Below are 7240 nucleotides of genomic sequence, written 5' to 3'. Positions count from 1 at the left end.
GCAACTTATTGGTCCACAGCCCGACACTTTACCGCTGAGCCAAACCAGCCAGGGCTCTATGCCACCATCCTGGCTGATAGTTTCTTCTACTATTTTTTATCCTCATCTAAGAATATTTGTATTGATTTTTAGAGAGAGAGGAAGGGACGGGGAGAGAGAGAGAAAGAAAGAAACATCAATGTGAGAGAGAAATATTGATGTGAGACTGGACCACCTATTGCCGCCCCTACCCCCTATGTACTCTGAGCAGGGATCAACCCTGCCACCCTTTGCTGAACAGGACAATGCCCAACCAACTGAGCCACCTGGCCAGGGCTTCTACTACTATTAATATAAGTTTGGGTGTGTTTTTTTTCTGGATATATCTATTATAAAAGACCTATCTTGGGAAAATACATCCAGAACAGCTCCCTGGTAATTCCCCTGGTAGAATTATATATGGATAATCTAGGTGGGTACTATATGGCTGTAGGAATGGATGATAAAAAGCTAAGAAATATACTTGGAGATGATGAAAAAAGGCTTGCAGCAACCTGCCCTGTCATAGTATATCTTGTCCTTGGATTCACCAGCTGTGCTCTTATGGCTGGATGTCCATGAAACAAGACAAAAAATCAGTAGGTCCCCATTTTAGAAGTTATTGGGATTACCTGGCGAGTAGATATTCTGTATCTACCCCACCCTCCTTGTGCTCTGGATGCTTATGGGAAGCCCCATGGAATACTCAAACTCTAACCCATTTTGAGGTTACCTTTACCTATTTAACTAGAGTATGGGAAACAACATTTTTGGGGGCCATTCAGTATACCCCAGCTGCTCCCAAGCCAAAGCTACCTAATGGCAACAACATTCCTGATAGATCCAAAAACATTAGCTCTCTAAAAGAAATAAAAGGGAAGTACTTTTATTATAAAAGGGAGGATTAGAGGCTGGCCTTGGTTTTCTGATGCAAGCTAAACTTGCAGTTAATGAAGAACATCATTCCTTAGAAAAAGACTTTAAAATAGGTCATACAGAGGGAATACTGTTTCAAGAAAGAGGAAAAGGGTGGGAAGCAGCATAAAAAAGACAGTAAGCCTTAGCTCAATGGACAGAACAGACTTGACAGACAATAAAAACTCATACACAACTCTCAACAATAAAGGTAATAAAAATTAAATAAATAAAATAAATTTAAAAACTCATACACAGCCCTGGCTGGTGTGGCTCAGTGTCAGCCCATGCACCAGAGGGTTACATGTTTGATATCCAGTCAAGAGCACGTACCTGGGTTGCAAGTTCAATCCCTAGCCCTGGTTGGGGCACATGTAGGAGGCAACCAATCGATGTGTCTTTCTCACATTGTTGTTTCTCTCTCTCTCTCTCTCTCTCTCTCTCTCTCTCTGTTTCTCTCTCCCCCTCCCTCCCTGCCTTCCACACTCTCTAAAAATCAATAGAAAAAATATCCTCAGGTGAGGATTAACAACAACAACAAAAAAAAACTCATACACAAACCCAAGGATGGGAACATGCCTGTTCCCTAACTCAACAGGGCTTATTGTCTATGCTAATGCAATTAGAATCTGAAGTAGCTATGAAACAATGACCAGCTATAATGAGTGCAGAAGCCCAGGCCAGATATTTATGGGACTCATACGATTCCCCTGGGTTTTGAAAAATTTCAGATGGAAAGTGTGATCTACAACATTGTGTCTTTTTTTTTTTTTTTTAATCCTCACCCGAGGATATCTTTGCATATATCTTCAGACAGAGCAGGAGGGAGAGAGGGAGAAAGAGAGAGAGAGAAACATCGATGTGAGAGAGACAAATCGAGTGGTTGCCACCCAAACAACCCCAACAGGGGCTGGGGACAAACTGCAACCGAGGTACATGCCCTTAGCAGGAAACGAACCCGGGACTCTCTGGTCCATGGGCCAACACTCTAACCGCTGAGCCAAACTGGCCAGGGCCAACATTGTGTCTTAAAAGCCCAGACACCTCAGTTAGATTCTAAGCTTAAATTCTCAGTGGTTCAACTAGCTGGCATAGGGACCATCTCAAAAACACTAGAATACTTCCAATGGAAAGTAGATGAACCACATTTAAATATAGTAAACAATGGCAACCCATCTCACTAAGTGATTATGAAAATCAAAAAGGTGAATGGGCTCTGGCTGGTTTGGCTCAGTGGTAGCGTCATCTTGCAGACCAATGAGTCTCGGGTTTGATTCCAGCTAAGGGCACGTACCTCAGTTGTGTTTCATCCCAGGTCCTGGTCAGTGTCCTCCAGGAGGCAACCAGTCGATGTGTCCCTCTCACATTGATGTTTCTCTCTCTCTCCCTCCCACACTATTCTGAAGATAAAGAGGAAAATGTCCTTGGGTGAGGATTAAAAAATAATCTTTAAAAAACAGAAATGAATGGGCCCTGCCAGTTTGGCTCAGTGGTTAGAGTGTCAGCCCATGAACCAAAGGGTCATGGGTTTAATTCCTGGTCAAGGGCACAAACCTGGGTTCAATCCCCAGCACCAGTTGGGATCATGTGGGAGCCATCCAATCAATGTCTCTCTCACATTAATGTTTCTCTTTCTCTCTCTCCCTCCTTCCTTTTCATTCTATCTAAAATTCAATGGAAAAATATCCATTGATTAGCAACAAAAACAAAGTGAGTGGTGCCCTGACCGGTTTGCCTTAGCAGTTAGAGCCTCGGCCTAAGGACTGGAAGGTCACGGGTTTGATTCTCAGTCAAAGGTAAATACCCGGGTTGCAATTTTGATCCCTGGCCCTGGTTGGGGTTGTGCAGGAGGCAACCAATTGATGTGTCTCTCTCACATTGATGTTTCTCTCTCTCTCCCTCCCTCCCTCCCTCCCTTTCATGCTATCTAAAAATCAATGGAAAGCTGGGCTGGTTTGGCTCAGTGGTTGAGCCAACCCATGCACCAAGAGGTCACCGGTTTGATTCCTGGTCAGGGCACATGACTGGGTTGCAAGCCCAATCCACAGTAGGGGACATGCAGGAGGCAGCCGATTGATGTTTCTCTCTCACATTGATGTTCCTATCTCTCTCTCTCCCTTCTATCTCTCTCTCCCTTCAATAAAAACATACTTTAAAAAAAAATAAGAAAATTAAACAAGGCCAAACACTTTGGGCAGCTTGCAGCCAACTTGTGAATCGCAAGAGCTTATCTTCCCCTACCAAGGGCACTTGAGAGCAAATGGTTTATACCTCTCCTTCTTAACCAGATAATATATAGCTTAAATCACCCTGGCCTGGGAAAATAGAGAACAAAGACCCAATTAATGCCATTTGTGCCAGCTAAACCCAAGGACCAATGATGAAATCTGGAGGACCAATAAAAAACCCCAAAGCATTTGGATGGTATCACTTGAGGGGGGAATGTTAGGCAGGAAAGGTAGTTGATAGGGCTGGAGGAGGGAAAGGGGAGAAAGGGGGAATTTATCTCATCCAGTGAACAAAGAAATCAGCAGTCTTGGGACTTGCCAAGACAAAATTGCCAGATGTTCTCATAAATTCTGGGAAATCCTCAACAATGTAAAAGGAGAACCTTGAAATTTAGTCTAGCAGGCAGGGGAATCTTGAATCCTATAGGTGAGAAAAGTATAAAACCTTTGAACCCCCACCAGGTGGGGCACTCAAACTAGCTGAGTTGCCTGCTTGTGTTTTATGCAAAGTGTATTCTCAATAAATTCATTTGCTTTATTTCCTTAATAAATTTGCCTGCTTTGCTTTAACACTGCTTTCTGTCACTCATCTGAATTCTTTCTTGCAAGTGTAACAAGAGCCAAGGAAAGGGGAGCCAAGCCCCCTCCAACTCACATGGCTCTCTGGTAGCAATATTGATACTGAAAATCCAATGTATTGGGAAATTGAACTTAATTCTCCCCATGAAGTCATTTCTGTGGAAACTAACTGGCCAGGAGAAAAATTAAAGCTTCTGGATAATGAAATAGTAGAGAGTCTTAATTCATCTGGCCAAATATATTATAAGGTATAAGTGACAGTGGACAAAGAAGGAGATCATATTATTAGCTTAATTAAAAATTATGATAATACATGTACAGTGTTCTTAGGTTGCTTGGGAGGCTCGTTCCCCTCAGACTCTTCCTTGTCTGTCAATTAGATATTTTCTGTCCCTAATCGATGTTACTGGTTTAATACTGTTGCTGTTGTTCCTGGTAAGTAAATGTTGTACTAGATGCAGAAAACAAGACTTAAAACAAGCAGCAAAAAGGATCAGATCATGGTAGCTCAAAGATTAGAAATGATCCAGACTATTTATTAACAAGGACATATAAAATCTGACTGCTTCCATTTTATCTACCTTTTTCTTTTTAATAATAATAATAATAATAGCCCTGGCCGGTTTGGCTCAGCGGTTAGAGCGTCCGCCTGCGGTCCGGAGAGACCCGGGTTCGGTTCCCGCTAAGGGCACGTACCTCGGTTGCAGTTTGTCCCCGGCCCTGGTTGGTCGTGCGGGTGGCAGCCACTCGATGTGTCCCTTTCACATCGATGTTTCCCTCTCTCTCTCTCTTCCTCTCTCTCCCTCCCACTCTATCTGTACAAAAAATGGAAAAATGTCCTCGGGTGAGGATAAAAAAAAAAATAAATAAATAAAAAATAATAATAATAATAATTCAACTTTGAATGATACCTAAGGTTATGGTCTTGCCCCATTCTCAGTGGTCTACCCTGTTTAGCAAGATAAACGATGACTCTGAGACTTCCTAGGAATGAGCCTTCCTAGCACTGTGGGATCTTGTTATCCAACCATATGGTTGGTCATCAATGCATCCTTTGGATTGATTGATGACCAAAAGGGATCCCCCTTTTGTGTGGACAAAGGGGGGCCACATACTATACCTGACAAGCTCAGGAGAGGACTGCATGTGGACCTTACAAACACAGAAAAATAAAGTAACCTCATAGGATGAAATGAAAACCTTTTTTTTTTTTTTTTTTTGCATTTATCTTCAGATAGAGTGGGGGAGGAGAGAGAGAGAGAAACATCCATGTGAGAGAGACACATCAATAGTTGCCACCCACAGGACCCCAATTGGGTCCAGGAACAAACTGCAACCGCGGTACACGCCCTTAGCGGGAACCAAACCCAGGTCTCTCTGGACGGCACTCCAACACTCTAACCGCTGAGCCAAACCGGCCAGGGCTGAAATGGACCCTCTTAACTAAAAGGAGTTCACTGTGGTTAGTCATGCCCTAAGGCAGAATTTCTTCCCTAACAAAGGTCAATCTTCACCTTAACTAAGCCTGTCTCTTGTCTTATAAACATGCCTTTGCAATAACAACATAATTTCTCTTTTTCCAGACCTCTCAAAGCAGGGGCATACCAAAGCAGAGACTACAAATCCCCTCATTGTTATTGTTATCATGTTCATTGTTGACTGTTAACTATCCTGTACCCACCTATGTAAAAGAAGTATGTATCTATTCTTTATTTTACTTTGTATCCAATCCCAGAGGTTCCCCCCTCCTCCCTGCTTTCTCCAGTCCTCCCTAATGTATCACCAAAGGATTTCATGTAACCCACTTAGGTCTTCTCTTTTTACTGTAATGTATAAAATAAGGTGCAAAACTGCCATTTTCAGAGCATCGTCTTAGTCCATTGAAGTTTTTGCTTCCTGAAAATTGTTGACAGTTTGGCTCAAATAAACTCATAACAATTCTCTACAGGTCCTTGGCTAACGTGTAACAAGAAAAAATGGGGACTCAGTCCTACAACTGCAAGGAACTAAACTCTTCTAACAAACTTGGAAGAGGACTCTTAAATCCAAGAGAGACCACAAACCTGGCTGGCATGTTTGTTTGTTTGTTTGTTTGTTTGTTTGTTTGTTTCTTGCTGACATTTTTATTTTAGTCCTTTGAGTACCTGAATAGAGAATCAATTATGCCATGCCTGGACTTCTGACCTACAGACACTGGGAAATAGTAAATGGCTATTGTTTTAATCTGCTTAGTTCGTGGTAAATTGTTATGCAGCAATAGAAAATCAACACAGGTAATAAAAGGCTGAGAATTGCCCTCACAGTAGTAGGGAGTTCAGAATTCATTGAGAGGTTAGCAAAGCCTGGAATTGGACAAACCTGGGCTCAAATCTAAGTACAGTACTAGCATTTATTAGCTGTGTGAGTCTTAGGCAAGTGTGCTTTGAGTCTATTCTGTCATCTATAAAACAGGGTTAAATACTTATATCATAAAGTTGTTATGAGGCTTAGATGGGATAATAGTTTGAGTATGCAATGATACATAATAAATTATAGTCATAATTGAATTAAACAACAAAACTCTAGTAGCCAATCTAAGGCACTGCAGGCAAAGTGGAGAAACTGACAGCAGAGAGACCAGTTGGGATTCAGTTGTAATATGCTCCAGTACTTTCTCAATTGTGCAGTCCTGACCTCATCCTGAGCACCCAGCTCTTGGAGATTTTGTAATAGGATATCAAAAAGCTAGAGAAATTCTAGGGCAAGTGATATAGGGAAACTAAGAAAAGAAAAATTAAACAAGGCCAAACAGTTTGGGCAGCTCACAGCCAATTTGTAGCAAGCCCTATCTTCCCCAACCAAGGACACTTGAGAGCAAATGGTTAATATCTCTACTCCCTAACCAGAGAATGCAGGAAAGGAGGGGGTAAGGGAGAAGAAAAGAAGGGGCAGTTTTATCTCACTAAACAAAGAAGTCAGCCCTTGCCCGGCCTGTGTGGCTCAGTGGATTGAGTGTTGTTCCATGGACTGAAAGGTCCTGGTTCCATTCCCAGTCAGGACACATGCCCAGGTTGCAGGCTCAATCCCTAGTAGGGGGCATGCAGGAGGCAGCCAATTGATGTTTCTCTCTCTCCCTCGCCCTAGAATCATTAGAACATTTTTCTAAGTAAAAGGGAGACCTTGAGATCTAGTCTGTACCAAGATATCTGGCAGAGGAGTTTTATTTTATTTTATTTATTTTTGCTCATCCTCACCTGAGAATATTTTCCTATTGATTTAGATAGAATGAAGGGAAAGCCAGGAGAGAGAGAGAGAGAGAGAGAGAGAGAGAGAGAGAGAGAGAACAATTGATTGCCTCTGGCAGGACCCGGACCACAGCTAGAAATCGAACCTGCAACCCAGGTAGTGCCCTTGACAGGGAATCAAATCTGCTACCCTTTGGTTCATGGGACAATGCTCTAAACATGGAGCCACACCGGCCAGGGCTAATTTTTTCTATTTTTATTTTTTAGACTCATTTT

The sequence above is a fragment of the Molossus molossus genome, unplaced genomic scaffold, assembly GCF_014108415.1.
Source record: "Molossus molossus isolate mMolMol1 unplaced genomic scaffold, mMolMol1.p scaffold_m16_p_1, whole genome shotgun sequence".
NCBI classification, from domain to species: Eukaryota; Metazoa; Chordata; class Mammalia; order Chiroptera; family Molossidae; genus Molossus; species Molossus molossus.
This window is presented reverse-complemented; position numbering follows the sequence as displayed.